The sequence below is a fragment of the Macaca thibetana genome, chromosome 2 (assembly GCF_024542745.1).
Source record: "Macaca thibetana thibetana isolate TM-01 chromosome 2, ASM2454274v1, whole genome shotgun sequence".
Lineage (NCBI taxonomy): Eukaryota > Metazoa > Chordata > Mammalia > Primates > Cercopithecidae > Macaca > Macaca thibetana.
The window spans coordinates 21,441,451-21,468,531 of record NC_065579.1 but is presented as its reverse complement, the minus strand read 5'-3'; the positions used below and the strand labels follow the sequence as shown (position 1 = coordinate 21,468,531).

At 39.4% G+C, this 27,081-nt stretch overlaps 1 protein-coding gene across 6 annotated transcripts in view; it reads left to right on the top strand.

The window, feature by feature from the left end:
- Positions 1–27,081, top strand: part of LRRC3B (leucine rich repeat containing 3B) — a 206,257-nt gene that overhangs the window by 150,690 nt on the left and 28,486 nt on the right. Inside the window, exon 2 of one of the 6 annotated variants that reach the window (XM_050779509.1) lies at positions 13,959–14,052. The exons of the other annotated variants lie outside the window; for them this stretch is intronic. The gene's annotated coding sequence lies outside the window, so the exon portion shown is untranslated. The remainder of the gene's footprint in view (positions 1–13,958; positions 14,053–27,081) is intronic. 6 annotated transcript variants of the gene reach the window in all.

The following is a 27,081-nucleotide window of genomic DNA, read 5'->3' as shown; positions in this document are numbered from 1 at the left end:
TTCTGACCTCTGTGACTCCTCAAAAATTAGCAATCCCCTGAGTATTCTGGGGTTCCTCTGAGAAATCTTGTTGTCCTTAACATATCACCCCAGCGTTTACTTCTCTGTTCCAAAATCCAGTCATACCATTAAAGAAATATGAATTTCCTATCTATCTTTTTTCTTTTTCTTTTTTTGAGACAGAGTCTCGCTCTGTTGCCCAGGCTGGAGTGCAGTGGTGCCATTTCAGCTCACTGCAAGCTCCGCCTCCCGGGTTCACACCATTCTCCTGCCTCAGCCTCTCGAGTAGCTGGGACTACAGGCACACACGCCACGCCTGGCTAATTTTTTATATTTTTAGTAGAGACAGGTTTTCACCGTATTAGCCAGGATGGTCTCGATCTCCTGACCTTGTGATCCACCCGCCTCGGCCTCCCAAAGTTCTGGGATTACAGGCATGAGCCACCATGCCTGGCTGCATTTCCTATCTTTTAATGAAAGTCCTCCTTTACTCCTCTTGAGTTTGATAATTGAGTCATTTTTTCTGGCTATTAATGCTAGCTGGTTCTATCTTATTTTTTCCTGGACCATTATAGTCAATTAAATTTATTTACTGTTCTTAGACTCTCTGCCATGCCCAACTTGTGCTCCACATTCTGAGATTTGGACAGTTTAATGCAAGAAAAATATTCTTGTTTGCTAGGACTGATATTCATCTGATATGCATGAGTATGAATATACAGTTGTTGAAATATTGAAATGCATTGCTACTGATTAAAGACTTTTGCCACTCTGTTCCCTTAAAGTGCCCCCATTCACCCTTTAACTTCCTCCTACTCCTACCATACCCTGGCAGCCCCAGCCCCTCCTCTGAAATCTCTCTACCGCTAAAGCTACAACATTGTCCATTCTGATTGGTTGCTGTCTAAGTCATTAGATAGATAGGTAGGTAGGTAGGTAGGTAGGTAGGTAGGTAGGTAGGTAGATAGATAGATAGATAGATAGATAGATAGATAGATAGATAGATAGATAGACAGACAGACAGATAAACAGGCATGTATGTGGGATGTTTGTATGAGTGAGTTTTAACATTACCCTTGCTTTATCCAAACTGGGATTTGAGTATGTAACAAAATTTCTTGAAGAGAATGTGGCTACTATGGTGGTGGGAATGTCTCTTGAGTCCTACCACTGCTTCTTCTTGTCACCAACTCAGCCCACTTGTTTAGTGAACAGTCTTTTCTCAGGTTGGTGGTGGGATGATAAGGCCAATAGACATCATTGTTTTTAGGAAGGCCTGAAACTGGTTTGTTTCTTTTCCTGTTGCTAATTCTTTTATTTTATGTCATGAGGATTTGAAGTCAAATGGAGCATGAGGAAGGAGGGACATGAGGGTTTGCAGCTGTAAGGAGGTGCCTTCCTGGGAATCAAGAGATTGAACCCTTAGGCAGAAGGGGAACCAAGTTCCTGTGCCGGCTCTGCCACCCTTTCACATTGATTCCCAGTGCATCAGACTCTAGAGGCTAGAGCTAGATTGAGTTGGGCTTTAGGCCCTCTCATGCATGATTCCAGTAAAAAATTCTTCCAAAGCATTTCCATAGGTTTCTCCTTTTTTGTAGCCAGCTTTTAGCTTGACTGAGTTCTGTCTCTGGCAATATTTTTGTGCCAGAGTTAGGTATTGTGTTTGCTTTTGTTCATATAGTGATTTGGGGAATTCGTTTTGCAGCTTGTTCTGTTGAAAGCTCACGTTAATCATGATGTCACTCCCCCCACCCCAATACACACATGCATCTTCATTTTACTATCTGCTCTTCTAGTAAACTTTTGCACATCTCTATGTCTAATTCTCTTAAGAGTTAGAATTTTGTTAATTACTAAAGAAACACTGAAAAATTGTATAAACTCTCCATTGAATGTAATCATGCCTAAATTGTATTTAACTGAAAGGGCATGTTTATTAATTGTACCCGGTGTTTTTGTTGATTAGGCAATTCTATATCAGTACTAATCAGAGGTGCCTTGCATTTTTCAGCACTGATGAAACTTTCCATTGACTGTGTTGATTTTGAATATTAATTGTATCTAGCTTTCCCAAGGTAAGGGGCGATTCTCAGTGTGGCCGTTTTAGTCCTCACTCTGAACTGGCAAGATGAAAATGGTTATGACCAAGTTAATTGCATCACTCAAGCCAGAAACCTGGATTTGTCCTTGCCTTATTCCTCCCTGTCAATCAGTACTACATGTATTCAGTTACCATCATGCCAGTTTGGGCTCCTACATATTTCCTGGGTTCCATATTCTCCTCCAGTTCAGAACCTTGCCATGTCTTGCATTTTCACTATAGCTTTTGATCGGTCTCCCTGCTGATAAAATTGGATTTTCACTGTAGCCTTTGATTGGTCTTCCTGCTGATAAAATTGCCCCTTTTTAATTCAACCAGAGGATTTTTCTGTGAACACATTTGAACAGGTATTTTCATGCTTAAAACCTACCAACACATACCCATCACCCACCAAATAAAGGCCACACTACTTAGAAGGACACAGAAGTCTTCCTATGCTACAGAACTTCCCAATTTTTTCACTTTATCATCTGCCCCTCTCTAATTTGAACTAGACACCACATGAACACCAAATTATGCATGGTTCTTCTCTGTCTCTTACTCCCATGTTTTGGTCCATGAGTTTTGCTGGAATACTTCATTCACTTTTCATACCCTGAAAAGTCTTCATCCACATTTAGGAGTGAGCTTGGCCCATTGCTTCTTCTAGGAGTTTTGGGTAAAATTTTTTTCCTACCACTGTTGAGAATTTCAGTGTTGTTATATATACAATATCCTTTAAAGTGTCTGTCCCCCCAGCCCCACCACTACTGCTACTACCCCTAGCTTTCTAGGGGCAGAGAAAGTCCTATTGATCTGGTTATCCCCAGCCTCTAGTGCCATGTGTGGAGTCTACGATTATTGCTAATGTGATGCCAGATCACCAGACTGTAAACAATAAAGTTGAGGTTTTCATGAAAGAAGGTATTTTTGGTTTAGTTCCCTAGAAGCAGATCCTATGCTGAAGATTCATATGAAATTGAATTAGTAGGAAGTGGTCCTGTGAAACACTAGTTGGGTGGTGGGGAAGTGAAGAGAAGGCCAAGAAAGGCTATGCTATGAAGAGAGACCCACAGAGATTAATTTTGGGTCAGTTCTGTCATGGAGTTCTAGGAGATAGTTTAGATTTCACCCCTGATTTGTTCCCACAAGGAGTGAGGCAGCTCTCACGTCTATCAGCATTGGTTAAGAGATGCTTCCCTCAAAATGTAAACTCCAAGCCACTTGACTCTCCATGTGTCAGTGGGTCTGAAAATTGAGCATGTATCAGAATTACTAGAGGGCTTAATAAAATGCAGATTGATGGGCCCCTCTTCTACAGTTTCTGATCTACTGGGTCTGGGACAGGGTACGAGAATTTACATTTTCAGCACATTCCTAGGTGATATGGATACTGCTGGTCTGTAGATTATACTTTGAGAAGTACCAGTTTAAGCAAAATGGGCTGCAGCAGCCTAAGGGCCATCCTACCATAAAGGTACAGTCAGGCTTTTGGGAGTGAAAGCAGCACTATAGAATCTGCTGTATTTGGAGATCATTAAGAAATCTAAGGGAATGTGGGCAGAGCATCCACAGCATCTCCTTCTGAAGACTGGGCCATGACTAATGCCCGGGAGGCTCTGAACTACCCAGAGCAGAGTTCTGTGGCCTCATTTCTAATCCAAGGCCAGATCCCAGTTTGAAGGACTGGCTTATCTCAGGATTTAACTTCTAAATCAAACTTCACTTTGCTTGATTGAAAAATCACTATTTCTTCCTATCGTTTTTGTTTTCTTCTTGTCCTTCTTATTGTGTTCTGCTAAAAATACTTTCTGGAGGCACCATCGCTTTGTCTTGTTGATGTGTTTTTCTTTCCAGCTTACTTCCTTTTGTGTTCTCTTTTATTGTAATCACCAAAACAACTTCAAAACATTGCCATCTAATCAGAAAGGCATAGAGTTCGGTATTGACAAGTATAGAAAAGAGAGTTGAGGCAACAAGCTATAAAAATATAGTGTGAAAAATAAATAAACAGACACTAAGTTTGGCTAAATGACCAAGAAAAAACATGGAAAAATAAATTATTTTCTTGATTTGCCAGGCATTATTTGAAAGCCAGTGAGAAACCTTTTGGTAATTGTTGAAATTCCAGTCAAACCTTAGGTATGCTTTTTAAGCTAAAAGAAAGTTTTCTTCACTGTATTGATCTTGGTTCTTTGTAAGAGTTCATGGAACTCCCAAAGGCATGTGATGTTCACCAGAGTAGCTCATGTCCTGGAAAATCTGTCTAACTAGGTGCTTTGAAATAAATATGAGAGAGCTAAAAGTTTAATGTTATAATTATATCTGACATCATGCTCAAATGTTTGCAAAGATAATAAATCATTCAAGGATTATGAAATAGTCCTTTGGCTATACACCATCTTCATTAATTCAAATCAATTTAACAGAAACATACTGAGAACGTATTCTGTGTAAAACCAGGGGAAAGAGTGAAGGAGAGAGAACCATGGAGAAAAGAGGATTTATATCCATAAGTTTATCGTGGGATGCCTTTGCAAGAGTACTGAGTATGATCTGGATCCTAAAATTAGTCAAATAAATTTAGAAAGACTACAGAGAAAAAACACGTCAAAGAAGAAAGCAGAGTAACCACAAGGAAAAGGTGAAGACAGATTATTAATAGTGGAGAAGAAAAGGAAAGGAAAATATATGGCTGCCTTCAAATTTATGAAAGTCCATTATAAGACAATTATTTTTCAGTCATACCAAGACAGAAGAAGTACATGTCAAAGAATTTATCTGATAATAGAAAATGTTAAAGATTGGGGGGATTTTAAGGGTGTTCGTAGAAGGGAGGGTAATAATATTTATTAGATCTCTACTACAAGCTCAGGGCTTTGTACCTATCATCACAACCAATCCTGCCAACTACTTGGCAATAGATAGTGCTATTTTTAAATGAAATTAGAAATTTACAATGGTTTTAGTTGTACAGAAAAGTGGTAAATATAGAACAGGGAGTTCCTGTATACCCCCACCAAGTTTCCCCGTTGTTCACATCTTATATTATTCTGGTACATTTGCCACAATTAAGACTCCAAACTGGGTTACATCACTATCAATCAAACTCCAAACAATATTTGGAGGTTGCCAGTTTTCCCACTAATGTGCTTTTCTTTTCCAGGATCCATATTACATTTAGTCATCATACCACTCTTTTCTCCTCTGGTCTGTGACAGTGTCTCAATATTTCCTTGTTTTTTCATGACCTTGACAGTTGTGAAGAGTCAGGTATTATGTAGAATAGAAATTGTTGTTTTTAATAGAAATGTGTCAACTACAACACTTTCATCAAATATAGGGATTTTAACTAAAAAGAGAGGTATTACTAACAACTTTTGCCAGCAACAACAATTATAACTAAAAATTAACTATTTTTTAGTGATGCCTGGGGTCCTTGAATTCTACTAAAATGTCCTTCTGTGGTTTGTTTTTTTTTTTAAACCATTGTTAATAAAGTCTCACTTTCAAAAAAAAAAAAAAAAAAAAAAAAGCCCCAGTTGAGACTGGTATACCCAATCCCATGACCTTTCAGCCCCTAGGAGATTTGATGAGGATGCTAGCCTTCTAAGTGAATTTTGAGAATCACTAATACTTGATATCCACTAACTAGACTTAGTGCATTGCTAAGTTTGTTAAGGGTTCTCATTCTATATTCTGTTAATATGCCTGGGTTGTCATGCAAAGTTCCATACCTCCTTTAAGACTAGCTTTGGCTGCAAATACAGAGACCTGAAAAAAAAATTGGCCTGCATTTACAGAGACTTAAAGAAAGTAACAGTTTATTCTTTTCTCACCTAGCAACAATTTAGAGTAGGCAGTCCAGAGCTAGAAAGGGAGCTCCTGAAACTATTCAGGGACATAGGCTCCTTCCAGCTCACTGTTCTACCATCCCTAAAGTATGGCCCCCAACCAGTCTTCTGATCTAGAAGGGCTGGTGAAGCTCCTGTCATCACATCCACATTCCATGGAATTGGATAGAGCAAAAGAAGGGTGTGCCTTGTCTCTTTAAAAAAGATTTTCTGGAAATATCATATAATATTTTCTCTTTATATCTCATTGACCAAAACATGGTCACATGGGAACTTACTAAACGAACAGACTGAGAAATATAATCTTCATTGTAAGCAGTGCTGTGCCTGGCAAAAACAGGGTGTCTCTTGTTAAAGAAGAGGATGAGCCTGGGCGTTGGAAGACAAACAGTGGTCACTACCACATTTGGCAATGTTGTCCAACCCCGAACATATAAACACAGATCATTGGATTACCAGCAATTGTTAATGCACCGTCAATATTGAATTTTTGACTCAACAGTGTTTTGAACCTGCCATTAAATTTTGCATAAGTAGTGTTCGGACATATAATTTTCAGAGTACATGATGGGGCATTTCTGGGTTGCAGTTAGATACTATTATTAAAAAAAAAAAAATGAGTCTGCTCTCTTTGTAATCTTCATGGGGAATACATAGAGTAAGTTAGTTTTCTTTTTTCCCTGCATTAACGAGCCCTGTTGAAAGAATCTGAGAGCGTTTTTTTCATAGGATGTGCTCTGAGAAATGACTAGACTTTTCCAAAGAGTAGCAAGCAAGAAAGCTATGAGGGGCCATAACAGAGCCAGAGCTGGTGACTTAAGGGAGTGATTGGGCATGACATTAGAGAGCTTAGTGGTGCAGGATCAGAAAGATTTGGGGGCCACGAAATTGCCCAATAGGACAATGGGGGATCCATTGAAGGACTTCAAGGAGTGTGATAGGATAAATTTTGCAATGGAAATATAATTGTTCTGGCCAGAAACTCAGTTTTTGTGGAATGTACATTTAGTTTTAGAATGCACATTTAGGTTTCCATAGTTTTCTACATCACTGTAAAGAAATAGGTCCCCTAGGAACAAGGAGAATCAACTATTAGGGGCGTTTTCCAAGAATCTGGGTTTTTAAGTTTATAGAGGACTGCTAAGGCCTTTTTAATGTGGCAGCGTTGAGAGCTTTTGTTAACTTGTTTGCTTTGCTTTTTTGTTGCTTACTTTTACTGCAAAAGGATAAATAATTATTGTTAAAATTTTGGAAAATACAGAAAAGCAAATAAAATTCCCTAAACCATTTTAGCCAGCAATGAACAGTTACCATGTCAGTATATGATCCTCTGGCTCTTTTTCAATGCATGTAGACTGCCAATTTTGCTGAATATCATGCTGGAATGCCTTCTATAAGTCTATTTTTATATTATGAGTATTTAATAGAAGAGAAGGGGTTCAGTAGTTCCTATTTGGCAGCCGAAGAACTCTGGGGAGCTATGGATTGCTTACAAGGGTCCTCAAATCCACATACTTATCAAGCATTGTCTATAGACTGAACAAATTAATATGTCATATACACTTGTTCAACCACTAGGTAAACATGCAAAGATGCTACTCATTAAGATTAATAAATGCAAGTTCATCCAAAAGTCCTACTGAATTTAGAATAGCTTGCTGTCCTTAGTTATTTATTTTAGTCAGTGAACATTAAGGAGCTCAACTATTTTATGGATGTTCCAATGTATTCTTGTGTTTGTGAAGCTGAAAGCAAAAATTTGATGGGAAGACGAGTGTCATGCAGAGCTATTGCTTTTTCCACTATGCCATTTCTGAGCTCATGCCAGTTGTGTGCTTCTAGAACAATTCCTTCTTCAGTTTTCTCTTTTCATTACTTTCATTAAGATGGAGTGAACTGATTGCATTGTGGGCTGGGCCTTCTTCCATAATTGGACTACAAAACTCAACTAGCTTTACTAGATCTAGTAAATGAAAGATTTAATTCTTCAAGCAAAAATATTGTCTAAATTTACAAGTATTTGTGAAATAAGGAGATGGTGAATATTATCTTTTTAATCCCATGATAACCCCAAGAATCATGTAGCTGAACTCCAATTTTCACTAACTGGTTTATTTTTATTTTCTGAGATTTACTCTGTTAGTAAAATCTGTCTTATTTGAAGACAGCAAACCAATAACTTGGAAAATAAAAGAAGTTTCCTATTTGCCATTTAAAGAAAAAGCTATTTTATACTTCATTTATTTTCTTTCCCCAAAGTTGAATCTTATTTAATGTCATATGGTTGCTGGTGAAAGATGATTTTTTTGGATTTCCATAAGTGGCATGTGCTAACAGATATCCCTCACAGGCTGATTATTTTATTTTAGTTTATGTTGGTTTGGTTTTGTTCAGTTCAATTAGATTCAGTTTGCTTCCTTGAGGATGGGGACTGGTTCCTAGGTGAGAGTCCTCCTTATCCACACCATTACATTCCAATGTTCATCACATTTTCTTGAGCTTAATACAATGCTCCTTCCCCTCCCTCCACCCTGCTCTGCTTTTTCAAGTTATTGGAATTAATATTCCTGATGTTTTCTGGACCTGACTGGGTCTACTATCAGTTTAGAGCTTCATGCTAATCACTTTTTTTCTTTTGTCTCACTCATTTTTGTCTTGTGTGTGCTGTTAATCCAGTTCTTTCATCACAGGAGAAGAAATGAGGGTGGTTTAGGAAAGGATGTGCATTTCCTGGTAGATGCTCAGTTTCAAAGAGAAGTCATTTCCTCACTTTGCCTTGCAGAAATGAGAGAGAGATAAAGCAGTCTCCTAGAATACAGACAGACACATTAGTAGTATGTTTCCAAAAATAACTGAAGGGATTTGGTTTTGTGTCCTGACCCCTTCTTCTTACCCATTGCACGCTAGAAGATCATAATAGATTATACAGTGTAATGTTCATTGTGTTATGATTCTGAAGGCTTGATTTCTTGTTCATTCTACCACCTATCTTTCAGCCAATTATTTCTTTCTGAGCACTGGGTTTTTTAATCTATAAAATGGAGCTAAGGATATTACTAGGTTGTTTGGGAATCCCATGAAATACCACATGCTCTATAAAAATATCAGTAATTATTACTATATCAAAGGTTTTATTAAGCTGGAGGCAAAAAACGTTTGTTTCATTATTGTGGCGAGAAGTAGTGAGTCCACATATGAATCTCATTTTACTAGTTAACTGTGTGACCTTGAGTAAGTTCCTTAACCTCTGTGTGTCTCAATTTCCCCAAGTATAATATAGAGATAACCATAGCTACTACTTTAATAGGTTAAGAAAATGGAAAGCAATAATCTACATGAAAAATTCAATCTGGTATTGAGGACATAGTAAAAGCTCAATAACCATTAATGGTTTTATTATCACATGCAAAGAACTATCAAGGAGAATTCTGGTGCCTTAGTTCTTTTATTTAATGTGTATTCATAGCATGCTATGGCATTTGCCTAATACTATACTCAGTATTGAGAGAGGTGGGCACAGTCTACCTTCTCATGTATCTTACAAATGTGTGTGTGTGTGTGTGTGTGTGTGTATGTGTGTGTGTGTGTGTATATATATATATACACACGCACACACACACATATATAGAGAGAGAGAGAGAGAGAGAGACGAAGTCTTACTCTGTCACCAGGCTGGAGTGCAGTGGCATGATCTCAGCTCACTGCAACCTCTCCCTCTCAGGTTCAAGAGATTCTCCTGCCTCAGCCTCCCAAGTAGCTAGGACTACAGGTTCGTGCCACCACACCCAGCTAATTTTTTGTATTTTTAGTAGAGACGGGGTTTCATCATGTCGGCCAGGATGGTCTCAATCTCTTGACCTCATGATTTGCCTGCCTCGGCCTCCCAAAGTGCTGGGATTATAGGCGCGATCCACCGTGCCCGGCCATAAAAATAATTTGTATACTTGGAGTGATCAACACTAGCTCTTTTCTGCAAATGAAGAAAATAAGTCTTAGTATGTGAAGCTACTCAGGATTTGAAGCAAATTAATTTAACCAGAACCACACTTTGGGCCTTTAGATATCTGCCCTAGAATTCTTTCTCTTATATTTGCAAACTTGGGGTTGCCATCCTTCCTTGACAGAAAACTCCCAGAAAGGCCAAGAATTTAAATGTTGTTGCTTTTGAACACAAGATCTATTTAGGCAGTTGAAAATGGAAACTCTAGTAAACTAACAATGACTCATTGTTAAACGCATTTTAAACACATTTTAAAGACCTTACAATAACATGTTCTCTGCACCTCAACACCCCCAGCTCCAGGCTTTAGACAGTTAAAGAAGTTGTTGCTCAGTAACTGAGGTGTTCGTTTATCATTTTGTTTTATGTTTTAATTAACACAGTGAATTTTGAAGAAAATAGTTTTGATTTTTTCAAAAGGCAAAGCAGAAGATACTAAGAAAAAGAAAAGTGTCACAGCCTTTAGTTTAATATCCTAGAAATCACAGTCAGTACTTTGTTTTTGTTTTGTTTTGTTTGTTTGAGACAGTGTCTCGTTCTGTCGCCCAGACTGGAGTACAGTGGTGTGATCTCAGCTCACTGCAAGCTTCGCCACCCAGGTTCACGCCGTTCTCCTGCCTCAGCCTCCCAAATAGCTGGGACTACAGATATGTGCCATCACGTCTGGCTAATTTTTTTGTATTTTTAGTAGAGACAGGGTTTCACTGTGTTAGCCAGGATGGTCTTGATCTCCTGACGTCATGATCCGCCCACCTCGGCCTCCCAAAGTGCTGGGATTACAGGTGTGAGCCACCGCACCTGGCCGTACTTTTTTTTTTTACAGGAGAAGGGTAGTGATTAATAGGTTGCAATAGGCCATGCACTTTTGCCAGTCTGATTTCTTATATTTATCCTTCAGTTGGTAGCTCAGTTCTTAATAGTTTAGTAAGACTTGGTTATGATGTGGAGATATGAAAATATCTCCTCATAATTTCATGTTAATTGTAAATAAACCAAAACAAGTGGCCCTTCACATGAGGGCCTGAGAAGACACGGGGAAGATCACTTTTCTTTTGAAACGGAGGATTAGTTCTATCATCCTGTTTCTGAACTGGCAGTTTATACTCAGTTTCTGCTCCCAGCCTCCAACCTAGTCAGCCTAATGGTAATAACCATTTTTATTGTTAAATGTAAAGTCTTAAATTTATTATCCAGTTTCTGTTAGCAAATGTAATCTCAGCCCCAAATCTATTGCTCCAATTACAGTGGCTATGTTATGTAGCTGCTTCAGATTTTTGGATTCAGTATATTTTATCTTTTCCTTTTTTCCCCCCTTTTCATGTATTTGAAATACATTTCTAATAGAGTATATCCAAGTCTTTATGGAACATCTTAATTCAGAAATGACTCCATAGTACGTAAGGGCCACTTTTTGGAGCAAGAATATTGTTAATACTCCACCAGATCAACTGTACAGAATGACTTTGAGGGAACAGCATTTCTCCTTCAAAATGTGAAATGAGGGTTCTGGTTGGCGATTTATTGTCCAAAAATTTTCCTCCCTAGTCCAGTCTCATAGCACCTGAGAATCAAATTTCTAGCCTCGGCACATGTCAGTGTTGCCATGTGAAATGAATCTTAGAAATTACTCTTAAATAAAACAAAGATCTGCTGCAGTGGCAAGCAATCGTTTTCTGCATAAATATAAAATCAAGAAAAATCAAAGTGGTCAGAGGTTGCTTTTATTTTTTTCTAGAAGTCATCCTTTAAAAAAAAATCAGAACATGCAGTATTGAAAACTGAGTTCATACAGTCTTTTATTTCTCTTATTTTAAGGTTTTCACGTCAAACCATACTGATTATAATGCTATGCCTTTAGATACACTTTGTGTGAGATGAAAATCCAACAATGCTGAAGAGGGTATTGGGAGATAGGTAGATGGGGAGAAAAAAATAGTACCAAGGTTGAGCTACAGAACAAAGAAAATGTACTTCATTTCATGTTAAGTTTTGTTCGACTGCTTGGAGAGGTTCTGAGAAGCAGTCTTAGAAAATTAGGCAGTGCAATAAGGTATGGTGGACACAAATACTTTCTGGTGCTTGCCTGTTTTATATGTCTTCTTTGCCTATAAAAGAGATGAGAATATTCCAGTGGTTTCAGTAGCCTGACATAGCATGGAGTGGAAGCAGTACCCTCCATCTTGCTTCCTGGCTCGGGTCTCTAAGCTGCTCTGCCTTCTTACTGTGTTGTATGCCCTGTGAGATCCCCCTCATATTATCCCCATCCTTACTCCGCCCACTGAAGAACAGCCTCCTCCACTCAAACAGGAAGTCTACACAAAATCAGTCAGCTCTAGGAGAGTTTTCTTAATGTAGTGCATTAATTGGTGAGTAACACTCACCCTGTCCACTTTTTGAGGTTCTTGTTCCTGAAATTGGTCCCTGGTTTGTGAACCACATTGGAAAGCCAGCCAGACTGTAGGAGACCCAATTTCATCTCCTAACCTAGTGTAGATTGTAAATAACAAATAATAAATACATAACAAAGAAACATATAGGCTTGTCGACGATGAGCTTTTGAACTAAGTCAACTTTGTGATTTAATAGAAATCATTTAAATCACTTGAATTTTTGGAACAAGCATACTCTACATTTTATAGACGAGGAGAGGTTTATGTTGAGTTAGTTTTTGGATTACTGATGCTGTACTATCAGAAATATGATGAGTTTCATCACTTCCAAAAGTTAATTAATGGAGAAGGTCCCTCTGAAGTCTGTGGGAGGTTGCACTGTCTTCAATTCAACAGGTTAATTATGAATATTTGGTAAATATTTTTTGTCATGCTGTCATAGGACAGAAGCAAAACATTTACTTATGAATGTAAAAACATTAACATGAAACTAAGTGGACTAAAATAAAATTTAAGCTTTTGACTAATTTAGCCAGATCAAAATAAAGTAAAATATTGATATTATGCAAATGACTTAGTACTTGGCTTCTATTCTTGTTTTCTTATAAAAAGGAATGAAGGTTGCTTTTTAAAATTTCTAAATGAATTATATATTTCAAAACAAGTTTTCTCAAAGAATAAAAACATTCTATCTATTCTATTCCTGATGTTAAAATCTAGGTTATTCATGGAAGCAGGGCCTATATTCTCCCTTGTGCCTAGCACCACATACAGGATTTGATAGTAAATACATACATAAAATAAATATTTTAGATGACTAAATGAACGTAAGTACCCACTAGATATCACAACCAGGAAGCCCCACAAACAACTCAGATTGGGCATTTCTAAAAATGAACTCATCCTTGCTCCCTCCTTATTTGCTCCAACCTACATCCTTCTCCCTACTTCTTCTCCCACGTTTTCCTTCTCAGTGAAGTCACCTGGCCTAATACCTTAGTATCAGTGTAGACCAACGCCTGTCTATTGTTTTCCTGAAGATTTCCCAAATGGCATGGGCTTAAATATAATTTAAAAATGATTCCAAGTAGTTTTATGTTGGGCTATTTTATTGATATTCCATGACATGACTTGAAATAATTGGAAACACCCTGGGGTATCACAGGCAGAAAGAACAAGAAATCCTCCTCTCAACATGTTCTAGTCTTTGATTTTGTTTTCTGTGTACTCTAGTAGTATGTCTTCCTGGTGTGGTTCTGCCTGCCTGATTCTATTGCATATAAGCAGATACCTATTTAAGCAGGTAGATACAGGTAGGAGCTTTTGTCATTTTCTTAAAATAAAATGGATACATTCAGGTATAGCATATAAACAAAGCCAGTGATTCTTAAAATCAAGTCTGCATGTGTCTGTGATACCCCAATCAGATGAATTCACCACTGACAAGGTTGAGGTTGTGAGTCAGGCCTATGCTATGAACTCTAGGTGCCACATGCCCCTTCCTGGAGTACTTGCTACCTTCAGCCAGACACACACTGTGCCAACTACCCACTGTCTTCCTGGCACTCCAAAGAGTGAGAATGTAGGAAAAGCGGTTGGTGGCATGGAAACAATTAATTCTCAACTTCTTTCAGTTTGCCCAGAATATTCCAACCTGTGTGAAGAAGCCCCAGTGACTGTTTTTTCCATTTTTGCCAAACAGCACGTGAAACTGGAAGTTTGACAAAGGTATTGATAAAAAATAAGTTAATTGGAATAACTGTTTTTTTTCTGGCATTGTTGAATGTATATGCATATATTTGAATATATACTCAGGTTGGCAAACATGTGTCAGTTAAATAATTACAGCATAGTTAAAGGAAAATTGTTCTAATTTTAAATTTGAAAATATACAGTGTTTTTAAAAATAGGTTGATATGAAACACCTTAATTGTGGTTTCTTGTGGAAAACTAGCCCTTATTCTAGAATGTTTATCTTCTTATTCTAGAATGAGAATTCTAGAATGAGAATTCTTATCTAGAATGAGAATTCTTATCTAATAAGAAGAATAAGAATCTTCTTATTCTAGATAAACATTCTAGAATGTTTATCTTCTTTATGATGAAACATATCATTTCTTTTATTAAATAATGGTGGTAGTTGGTAAAATAAAATGTGGCAATCTGACATCATCCTTTGTTCATTTCATTTTTATATTTGCACATCCATGAACACTGATCTGGCAGTGTGATTTATAAGGAGGAGGTCCAGGCTTCACTGTAGACATGCTCTGGGTAGAAGTGTAGAATGGAGGTGTTAGTGCTTCCAAACCACAATATAAAGCGGGGTTGGGCAAGGTGTCATGCTGGAATAGAAATGACACTAGTCTAGGGGTCAAGAGCACACATTCTTATTCTAGCCCCATCACTGATGAGTCAAGAAGGTGAGTCATCAATCTCATTTGCAAAATGGAGACAAAAACCATACCTTCCTTCTTCGCAGGGATATTGAATAATGAAAGAAAATTGTGTGCATGAAGTACCTTGATAACTGTACAGGGCTATGCAAAAATAAGGCACTCATCATACAAGGAAGCCCTGTTTTTTTTGTTTTGTTTTGTTTTTTTTCTGGAGAGTGGGAATGTGAGGGGAGGGTTGATACTGAAAATAAACACCAGTATTCTGGTGTACTTCCCATAAGCTGTACTTCCCATAATCTTTCATACCAGGGTGAATCTAAGGGGTTCAGCTAGTGACTGGTAGTGGTCACAACCCTGGGCAGGAGGCACTGTGTGAGGTGTTCATTTGCCTGTGATCGACTTGCACTACTGCCAGGGAGCAGGCTGCTCACCAGCATCCTACCTGCATTAGAAAGGCTGACAGGTTTGTATGTGAGGAAGGGATGGCCTGTGTGAGTCAAAGCAGATTGGACGGTGGGCCAGCTTGTTGGGGGACACTGGGAGCATCCCTGTGCCAATGGCATAGACCTTTGAAGAATATTTAGAACATGTAAGGGCAATAATGCCACAAGACCAAAGAAACCAATGTATACATATGACACATTCTTATTGTCAGCCAAAATTGAATACAAGTATGATAAATAGCCTTTTTTTGTTGTTTTGCCTTTTTTTGTTAGTTTTTTTGTGAGACAGGGTCTCACTCTGTCATCCAGGCTGGAGTGCTGTGGTGTGATCATGGCTCACTGCAGCCTTGACCTCCTGGGCTCAAGTGATCCTCCCACCTCAGTTCCCGAGTAGCTGGGACTACAGGCATGTGCCACCATGCTTGGCTAATTTTTATATTTTTCTTCTTTTTTGTTTTTTTTTTGTAGAGGCAGGATCTCGCCATGTTGTCCAGGCTGGTCTCAAACTCCTGGGCTCAAGTGACCAACCTGCCTTGGCCTCCCAAAGCGCTCGGTTTATACGTATGAGCCACCATGCCCAGCCAAGATTGGTATTTTTAACTGTAGTTTTAGGTACATTTGGAAGTCCAAGAAGCATTCCTGTGAAATTTATCAACATATGGGAAAAGTAGTGGAATTCACTGGGTGAGGTGGATCACGCGTATAATCCCAGCACTTTGGGACGCTGAAGTGGGTGGATCACTTGAGGCCAGGAGTTTGAGACTAGCCTGGTCAACATGATGAAACCCAGTCTCTACTAAACATACAAAAATTAGCTGGGTGTGGTGGCACACGCCTGTAATCCCAGTTACTCGGAAGGCTGAGGTAGGGGAATAGCTTGAGCCTGGGAGGCGAAGGTTACGGTGATCCAAGATCACGCTCCTGCATTTCAGCCTGGGTAACAGAGTGAGACCCTGTCTCAAAAAATGGAAAAAAAAAAAAAAAAAAAAAAAGTAGTGGGATTCCTGGTCAGTGCTGATGCCTGAAGAATCAGATTCTGAATCCTGAGTAGCATCTATACCCAAGGTTTGTACCTAAGAGCCAGGGGACCCTCAAAACCACATGAGAAGCATGATGCTGGTTCTTAAAGTTTACTCTGAAAGAAGGATTGGAAAAGCACCACAACAGGAGGATATTAAATCATAGATTCATAGAACCAGATATAAAAATGACTTTGGGGGTTATCCAATACCCAATTCATATTCTGTTGACAGTTAGCACAAAAGCCTTTAAGAATAAAGAGAGAATAAAGACTTTCTGGGAAGAGAATTATGAGTTGTTTCATAAGTTCTTTCAATGAGAAAGACGTGTACCTTTTCTCTTTCTCATTAAAAACAAAAAGTGAAAACTGAAATTCCTCTAATATCAGATCTTCCAGGAATATTTGGGTGGGCTCTGTTGACAACAGGTCTGCTATCATACAACAAATACAAATGGATTTGATGAGAAAAGATCTTATCAAATCCTATGCTCACGAATAAGACAGCATAGGATTGTTATGCATAACCATAACCTGGACAGCTAGAACCATTCATTCATCCATTCATCAGTTATTCATTCAGTTATTCAAATATTTAAACAGAGTTGGACAAAATCCTCTAGGTTGCACAGTCTCTCATCCGGGTCCTTCTGCAAGAAAGATGATAGCAGGTAGTCTTGGTGTGACCACAAGAGCCAGAGCGATCTTTTCAATATGTAAATCAGTTCATCTCACTTATGTGATCAAATCCCAGTGGCTTCTCATCATGCTTAGAATAAAATCCAAACCTTCTGGCACAGTATTTGAGATCTCCATGGTCTCCCTGCTGGCCTCGCCAAGCCTGTCTCCACCACTGTGCCTCTGCCTGCTTAGCTGCAGTCACACTCAACTTTTCACTTTTCCTCAAAGAAGCTGAGGGTGGCTCAGGGTCTTGGCACATGGTGTTCCTTCTCCTGGAGCTCTGTACCTTTCACTGTCTTCACAGATTGTTTCCTCACTTCAGTCAGTTCTCTGTTCAAGTGTTACCTCCCTGGGGAGGCTTCTACTAACCTTCCTATTTAAAATAGCACCATCCACTGCAACATGTTCCGTGCTTTTATTCTGCTTTATTGTTTTGCTGCTTGGTAGTTATTATTTCTCCTGACATTACATCATGTATTTGTGTGTCACCTGTCCTCCCTGCCCTCCTCCACCAGAATGCAGAGCTTTATGAGTGCAGAAACCTTGTCTGTGGTGTTCTCTGCTATAGGCTCAACATCAAGAACAGTCCCTGGCATGTAGGAGGCTCATAAGAAAATATCTGTTAAATGAGCAAATAAATGAATGAGAGGGAGTGATTAAAGGATTTGGGTTAGGAGAACAAAAGTGTGTCACATAACAGAGAACACAGAATCCCTGAGCTTCATTTCCTCCGCTGGCCACTCTCCCATCCTCTATAGAGCTCACTTGCTTTTCTTCTTCAGCCTGCAGAGGAGGCCTAAGCAGAGCGATTCAACTTTCATGTGCAACAAATTTCCCAGATCTTGTGAAAATGCAGAATCTGACACAGTAAGTCTGAGGCAGGGCTTGAAATTCAGTACTTCTAGAACTCTCCCAGGTGACGCAGATGCTGCTGGTTCACAATCCAGGAAAGGGCAAGTATTACAAAGCCAGCCCTACAGGCACAGGTGCTTCCCAGCCTTTCCAATACCACCTCTCTGCCCCCACTTCCCAGTAAAAACACCCATTGAGGCGGGAAAAATTAAATGTACAAATTCTCGAAGTTTCTGTGTTTAGGAATACTGTTAAGTTGTGCTTTTGGAATATTTATCTCATTAATCTATTTAGGAAATGGTTTGCATCTCTGTTTTAGAAATAAAGTAAAAGAACGCTCTTAGAGGATTTCTCCTATTTGAGGTCTAATGCCACGAGCAAAGATGGTAAATTTCCCCAAGGGGTCTGAGAAATAGAAGTTTATATTGCATCCATTTGTGGGTAGGGTAGCCCAGAAATGTCACACATATCACACCTCAGTAGTTCCCCAAAGCCTCTCCATCATTCCATGTCACAGTGTGCAATTCCTACTCTACATCCCAGTATTGTCCAAATAATTGACCTCCCATATCTTCACACAGAATGTCGTAAGCCTGTGCATAAAAATATGCCAAGATTATTCAGCATTGCATTTGGTAAAGGAAACTCTACAGCTGATTTTTCCCTCCTTGTCTCCAACAGCTTTGTTTCATTGTGACCAGAAGATACAAAGTATAGTCTAGCCCAGACAGGGGACTTATTTTGGCGCATCCTAAAATACAGAGTTCCAAATATTTCAGAAAAGCATCCTAATCTAGAAAGAAAGCGTTATCTTTCCTAGTTCATTATTAATCATAGAATTTAGTTTTGGAAGCCAAAGACCAAAGTTAGCATTGGACAGAGAAGAGAAAATCTGTTATTTTGTTCTCTCTTATTTTTTATCACTTATATACTACAAAAGACAACTGAATTATTGTGGTCTGGAGTAGGCTTCTTAAAAAAATAGCTTTTGAGGGAGGAAGAAGAAAGGAAGGATAGTTTGGAAGATAATATCTAGTTTCTGTTCTTATTGACATTGCTTTTACTTTTTTATTGTTCTTTTGATGTTTATGGAAGTGCTTTTAGACATAATTAACATAATGTGAATCCTTTGGGATCACACTGAATTGTATTAACAAACATAATTATAGGTGTAGATTTTGTGGGGAGAAAAATGTGTCCTATTTAATATGTAGTTTTAACAGGGAAATTGACTTGAAAACTAAGGCTAAATTAAATATACTTATGAGAACATATAGTAGCACATGTAACCTCTCTTCCTCACAGTCTACTAGGGAAGAACAGGCATAAACCTCATTGTGTCTGCTGAGCAAGAGACAATATTCCATAATGTTTATGAGCTCAGGTTCCAGAATTGGCAGATTTGGATTGAAATCAGGCTTTGCAATTATTAATAATTCAAGCAAGCTTCTCTGAGACTTGATTTTTCTTATCTGTAAAAGGGGATCATAGTGATTCATATCTTTCAGGGTAGCTCTGGAGGTGAAATAGGATAACATGAAGTGTATAAAGCCTATAGTCCCAAATAAGGGCCAAATAAATGTCAGCCCCTACAATTATAGTAATTATTCTTATCAGTATATTATCATTAATGTCAATCACTGTCAGGCACTAGAGTAGCAACCAGATGGTTGATAGATCTGGTAAAAACAAAAGTATTTCTAAAATAAGCCAAAGCCCTTTGAATTGAATATAGTAATCCTCACTTATCCTCAGGGGATACATTCCAAAACCCCCAGCAGATGCCTGAAGCCATGAATATTACTAAACCCTACATATACTATGTTTTTTCCTATACATACAAGTTTTTGTGTATATATTTCTTGTCATATTATATCCTATGATAAAGTTTAATTTATAAATTAGACACAATAAGATATTAACAATAAATAATAAAATATAATGATTATAAAAATATTCTTAATAAAATTTATGTGAATGTGGTCTTTCCCTCTCTCTCTCGGAATAACTTATGGTACTGTATTCACCTATTTGGGGACTATGGTTGACCAGGGGTAACTGAAACCATGGAAAGCAAAACCGTGAATAAGAAGGTACTGTGGTTAACTCCCAATCCCTTCTCACACAAGACTTGCCAATAGCTTTGTAGCTGCCCTTTCCTCTTGTCCAACTGTTTTTCATGCTCCTTTTGTTTTTCTTACATGTTACCTAGGCTTGAGAACCCCTATACACATAGCCTGCCTCTCATTACTGCCGCCCTTTTCCTGGCAAACTCTCAAGTTCACTGCCTCTCCTTTGCTTCTCCTGCCACCTCTCCAACCTCAAACTTTCATGTGTATATACATTGTCACTTGCAGAAAAGAACTGCTTTGGTTGCTTTCTCCAGTCAACTTATTTACTGAATAACTGTAGTTATTCATTACTACATTTCCTTTTGCCTTTGTTCCTGGTGGGAAGACCTATTTATTTTCCCCCAGGAAGTCCTGTCATTGAGATGCAAAAGTATGTTTCCTGGCCAAGTGCCACCAGAAAGACAGTCCTCAGCCTGGAGAAAAACTAAATGCTCCTTTTGGTGGGGCTGTCATTCACTTTTAAGTACCACTGGGCCTCTGCACAGCTCCCCTCTCAGGGTTCTCACAAAGTGACATTGCCTCAGTGGATAGCTTTCCCCTCCCTATTGCATATTGCATGTGGCATTCAGCTGCTGCACATTAAAAGTGTCAAAAAATTGCTGTGTTTCCTCTTCTACATCAATTAGCTCTGTATTTCCTGTTTCACTTTTCCATTTTGTTTACCCCAAACAATGTAAAATCTGAGAATTTCTAATTTATACCCTGTGTTTCTCTCACAGGCATTCTGCAGCCTGTAAGAATGATACACAAAAACAATCCTATCTATAGTTTTTATGCCAGTTTTTAAACTCCAGAAGCTCAGTTCTGATATCTTGTTTATTCCAGTCATGCTTACTTGGTTACAAGCTGTTCTGGGACTTCTAGGGCACCATTTGGGAATGGGAGGAGGTTAGGAAAGGTCAAGACCAAGGAAAGAGAAACTAAGAGGCTATGGTGCATCCCTTGTCCCATCAAGGAAGAGGGCAGCAGTTTAAAATCACACTACAGTCTAGGGGCATCCTTTGTCCCATCAAGGAAGGAGACAGCAGTTTAAACTACATTATAGGACCAGCTTACTGCACGATGGCATTTCAATACCACAACCATCTGATCTTTTGGGTAAATTGTGGCAGCAGCAGTTGAAATATCCAAATATTGGCAAAGCCAGATTTGAGTAGTTGTCGCATCATAGTTCTTTGGGGCCCATCAGTTTAGGCCAAACAGAAGCTCCAGCAAGGTCTGGAGAAATAAAGAAGGGGGTTGGAAAAGATATGCTATGAGTTGGATCCCCAGGAGGCAGAGGTTTATGGCAGGTCCTCACCAGCGAATGTTGAACTCCAATGAGGAATGAAAGCACAGCCATATTCAAAGTCCTTGTCCATGAGGTTAGGAAGGCTGTGGCTGGGTGGAACCATACGTGCATAAGGTTGCACCCTGTTGAAACAGTGAAACTAGAAATACTATCTTCTCAAAGCAGAACCAGTCCACCACTCTGATCAGCCCATTAGTTATCAATTCTTCTGGCCTAAGACAGCAGCCTTGCCAGCTTTTCATTTTCTGTCTGCCCCCCCCAACCTCATTTATTTGTGTAGAGGTAGGATGCACACTTTTCCTAAGATATCTGCAGCACAATTTCTCAGGAATAAGTCTCTGTTCTTACTTTAGAGCACTTTGTCAGACAAATCTTGGCACCAGCTCTTTGGGTTCCTTTTTGAGCATAAGTCATACTGATGTCTGACAAAAGCTGATCCTTTGTCCACAGGGCTTGTTTCTCTCAATATTTTCTCAGGATCCTTCTGGCTGAGTTGTCTATTGTGGACTTGTCCCATTTCTCCTGGTGAATCAGCCAATTTAGATGATTTGCTCAAGTTATTCAGTCAGGATCACGGTTGGATGAACAATTCCTTGGAATCTTTATTCTCCACGTTTTTTGAAAACAAATTTGGGAAAGTTCCAGCCCTCTCTATGCTTTCACAAAGCTTTGTGCTCTCTGATAGTATCCATAGTATCCAAGGAACCAAGGGTGAAAGTAGATTATATGTAACTGTCAATCCCACTGGTTCCCACTGAAATTAAGTCAGTCTCAATCCATATGGCATTTAAAGGACTGTGTGGTATTCAGAAATGGGCAGGTTGGCTGGAAAATTATGATACTATCCTTGCCTTGACCATGATATGTGCTGCATCTGTGCTTACTCTTTTCTATCTCCTTTCTGACAATTTCTGGTTCTTTACTTCAGCTCTCTTTCTGACTGCCTTAGTCCATTTTGTGCACTATGACAGAACACTGAGACTGGGTAACTTATAATGAACAGAAGCTCATTTTCTCACAGTTCTAGATACTGAGAAGTCCAAGATCTAGGTGCTGGCATCTGGCAAGGGCCCTCTTGCTGCACCACCACATGGCAGAAGGCGGAAGGGCAAAGAGACAAAAAGGGGGCCAAACTTGTCCTTTTTTAATGGCATTAATCCACCTAGGAGGGAAAGCCCTCATAGTTTAATCAACTCTCAAAGGTATCACCTCTTAATACTATGGATAGCACTTAAATTTCAACACGTGTTTTGGAAGGGACAAACATTCAGACCATAGCACTGACTTTCTATAAACATATGTAATATGTTCAGAGTGGAATTCATTATTCATTGAGATCCCTGAGTTCACCAGTAGCAGATCTTTGTTACTCCATTCTCACATACAATGGAGTGCTTGCAGTCACTCAAACACAGGGGTTTTTCTTCTTTTTTTCTTTTGCTTTTCTTTTTTTTTTTTTTTTTTTTTTTTTTTTTTTTTTTGATGGAGTTTTGCACTTGTTGCCCAGGCTGGAGTGCAGTGGTGCAATCTCAGCTTACTGCAACCTCCACTTCCTGGCTTCAAGTGATTCTCCTGCCTCAGCCTCCCGAGTAGCTTGGATTACAGGCGAGCGCCACCACACCCAGCTAATTTTGTATTTTTATTAGAGATGGGGTTTCACCATGTTGGTCAGGCTGGTCTGTAACTCCTGACCTCAGGTGATCCACCCATGTTGGCCTCCCAAAGTGCTGGGATTGCAGGCATGAGCCACTGCACCTGGCCCACACAGGGGTTGTTGTTGTTGTTTTTTGGGGGGTTTCATGTTTGTTCATTTCTTTTTGCCTTCTTGATTTTACTTGACTTTCTTGTTTTCTAAAATGATCACCTCCCTTTAGTCTCTGCTTGTCAAAATGCTACCTGTCTTACTAGTATGTGACCAAGGACCAGTCATTATATTTCTCTGAATCTTAGTTTGTGTAAGGAGGATACCCAACTGTAACAGTGAACTTAGGCTCAATAATTCTGTGGTAAAAAATGAACCTCAAATCTCAGAAGCTTAAAAGGACAAAAGTTTATTTTCTCATTCATGTTGTGTGTCCAATATGGATCAGTGAGGAATATGGTCTTCCTATTTACTCATGGACCAAGGAATACTGGGGTTGGGGGTGGGGGGCTTGGGGAAGGCCTAAAACTCACACAAGTTCTGCTCAGACTCATCAGCCAAAGTGATTACATGGCCACACTTAACTTCAAAGAGATTGGAAGCTGGGCATGGTGGCACAGGCCTGCAGTCCCCACTACTCATGGGAGACTGAGTCAGGGGAATCCCTTGAGCCCAGGAGTTTTGGGCTGTAGTACACTGTGATCACACCACTGCACTCCAGCCTGGGTGACACAGTGAGACCCAATCTCTAATTAATAAATAAATAGAGAGAGTGGAGGGGGCAATCCTATCACTTCCCAAGGAAGAAGAACTGAAAATTTTGCAAAGCATAGTAATGATGACTCCGCTTCTGTAAAGGTACATTATAAACCCTAAGACACCATTCAGATGTAAGTTGATATCAGGATACTTCCTCTTTGCAAGAGCCAGCTTCAGTGTGGTGAGAGAGAGGGCAAGAGAGAGAACTTCAATTGACTTGATATGCTTTTTGTTTGCACAGCCATGATAATAGTGAGAGAAAGTCCGATGTAGTGGTTAGCATGGATTCTACATGGGTTCAAATTCTGGCTTAGTCACCTACCAGCTCTGTGACCTTGGAGGAACTAATTTCAGTGTGCCTCAGTACTTCTTTTTTTTCATCTGGAAAATGGGGATAATGATTGTAAATAACTCAAAAAATGGTTATGAGTATTAAATAAGTTAGTCATTGTGAAGATATCAGAGTAGTACATAATGCCATACATATATATATTTGCTAATTAAAATGGAATTATGCCACAACACAGTTTTGCAACTGGCATTTTTTTTCTTTTAATATTAAGACATAGTAGACTCCCCCCCTCTCTCTCTCTCGCTCTCTCTCTCTCTCTATATATATATATATTCACATATATACTTCAATTCTATACAAGCTTCACTCATATATATATGTGTATATATATCTATATACCTCATTTTTTAAAAAAACTATTTACTATTACTATTTTATGACTATACCTTAATTTACTTAGGCAGTGCAATTGATGGAAATTTCATATACAATAATTCAGAAGGATCTTAGTTTCATGAATCTCCATTAACTGAGCAAGTTGCCTGCTTTCCTCCTCTCGACTTGGGGTTTAAATACTGTGTCCCATTTAGTGGTTCAGTGGGGGGACATGCCCAGATATGCTCCACTGATAACTTAGTCCAGTCTCTCAGTTATGATATCTTTTTCTGGTGGCAAACATTCTCTAAGATTCTATTGGAAATAGCTCCCTCAGATAGAAAATACTAAGTTCTTAGGCTTAGTTAAAAAAGCTACTTGTTTATTAATAGACTTAGCTGTGGTATAGGGTTCACACAGACTATGCCCCTTGCTTTGCCTAGGTAAATGGTTATTTATTTATTTTCCTTTTTCTCCCCCCCCCCTCTTTGAGACGGAGTCTCGCTGTGTCACCTAGACTGGAGTGCAGTGGCCAGATCTCAGCTCACTGCACGCTCCGCCTCCCAGGTTCACGCCATTCTCTTGCCTCAGCCTCCCGAGTAGATGGGACTACAGGTGCCCGCCACCTCGCCCAGCTAATTTTTTGTATTTTTTAGTAGAGATGGGGTTTCATCATGTTAGCCAGGATGATCTCCATCTCCTGACCTCGTGATCTGCCCGCTTTGACCTCCCAAAGTGCTGGGATTACAGGCATGAGCCACCATGCCCGGCCAGTAAATGGTTATTTCTTAATTTTCCATTCTCCTTATGGTAACTTCAACCCTGCTTCTTTAAATATTTAATTTGAAGCCCAATCTTTTTATTCAGTTTCCATTTGGATCATTCATAGCCTTTTTCTCTTTGGCATCCCCCACCAGCCTACCTGCATTTCTTCTTTGATGTGTTACATAACTTAACTTCTTGGGATATATACCAACCTCATTCACAAAAGTACATATTCAGCTCAGAAAAAAAGTGTTAAGAAAAGAAAAAAGCCAGAGTGGGCAAAGATTAGTGACTATTAACTGTTGCCTGTTAAGATCCTAGGGAAGAAGACTGAGATGGGATTTGGCATGCAAGAGGTTTATTAAGGAGTACCCTTGCAATCAACATTTGTGAATGGGGTGGGAAGGAATGGCAAGAAGGAGAAGATGAGCTGTGATGCAGAACCAACGACAGCCTCAGCCAACCTCACAGCCAGCTCTGGCTCTAGAATGGTCCTTCAGGGCTGTCCCATATTAGGCTGAGGGAGCCAGACCTTCATCCTCCCCCACTGGTCAGTCATCGGATGTGGGCTGTTTCTGGAAGGCAAAGTGTCTCTCTGCCACAGAGACAATCCCTGAAGCGGTCACTAATTGAAAACTCTCTGCAACCTACACTCCCAGAAGCTGGGGCAAGCCCTTTGTTGCAGGGTCATCTAGGTGGTACCTCACAATGTCCACCATTGAGAGCAGGACAGGGCACTGGGGACTGTAGTCCAACCCTTTCTTATCTTTTAAGTGCAGGGAGAAAAAGACGATTCCATTTGCTCCAGGGTTCTATTCTCTCCCTGCCATTCTACCTGTGTTGGTAACAGTGGTTTTAAAGGTCTTAATGCGTTTTTCTTCTGGATTTTAATACAGCCTTTGCTTGCTTCTGCTTTTGCTGTCCTTAGCATAATCTTTTAAGGAAATGTCCTCTTTATTTAAAATGTTTGCTGCTATGACAATCAGTGTATCCTCTGCATTATAATTGCTCTAAATATGTTCTCAGCATTCCTTTCTCTCTAGTTCTGAGGGTATAGTATGCTTCCAAATATGAGTTTGTTTAATAAAATTTGGGCTTCTCTGTGTGGCATGCTGCCGCTGAGCATATAATTGCTTTTTCTTTTCTTTGAAGAAGCTACTGTTAGAGGGAGCTACCCCCACTTCTTTTTTCATCCCAGAGATCGTTTCCATACAGCCCACTCGATATTGCCTGGCAGCATGGGGTACAAGAATAGCAAGGAGAATTGAAACCCACAGAAGAGCTGCAGCCTCCTCCCTTGGTGTACTTGTGAGCTGAGCTGCTAACAAGTGGTAGAATCTATTCATTTGAATTTCAACTTCCTTCATTTCCTCTGTCTTCCCTCTGGTGCTGGTGATAATGAGCAATGAAAATGACCCAGGACTCAGGAGATAGATGGAATGGGAAGAGTATCAAGGGTTGAGATAATCCATAGTTTGAATAAGGAAGAATTAGCCTTGGCTCCTCTGCTTCCTGCAGCTTTATCTCATTCCACAGCAGCCACTGGATGGAACCACCAAACAAGGACATGCTTCACAAGTAGCCTCTGGGAAGACTTTTGTCAGATTCCTCCTTGCTTTGGTGATATAAAGACACCTCATTGAAGCTTCCATCTTGGTTACATCAGAAGAAGGCTCAGGTATCCTCGTGCACACAGGAGGACATAACATGGAAGTTTTATGATAACAGATTAATAGAAAAGGGATGAACCTACAAAGATATATCCAGATGTGGACCCATAAATTATGTTGAGTAAAAAATAATTAAAATACATCCACAGCTCTTTCTAGACATCTGGGCATCTTTACTTTTCTGGTCAGCAGAAAAGAATGCTCCCTTACACAGAAGGGCAGGCACACATTTTAAATAGAGAACCACAGAAAAAATAATATTTGCTGCTGCTTTGTGCCAAGGGTAAAAGCTTGACTTGGTCAGGGAATATTTGCCAGCACCAATAAAAAATAATGACTGTTTCCATCTGCATTAGCCTATTCCAGGATTGCTATAAAAAATACCTGAGACTGGGTAATTTATAATGAAAAGAAGTTTAATTTGTTCATGGTTCTTCA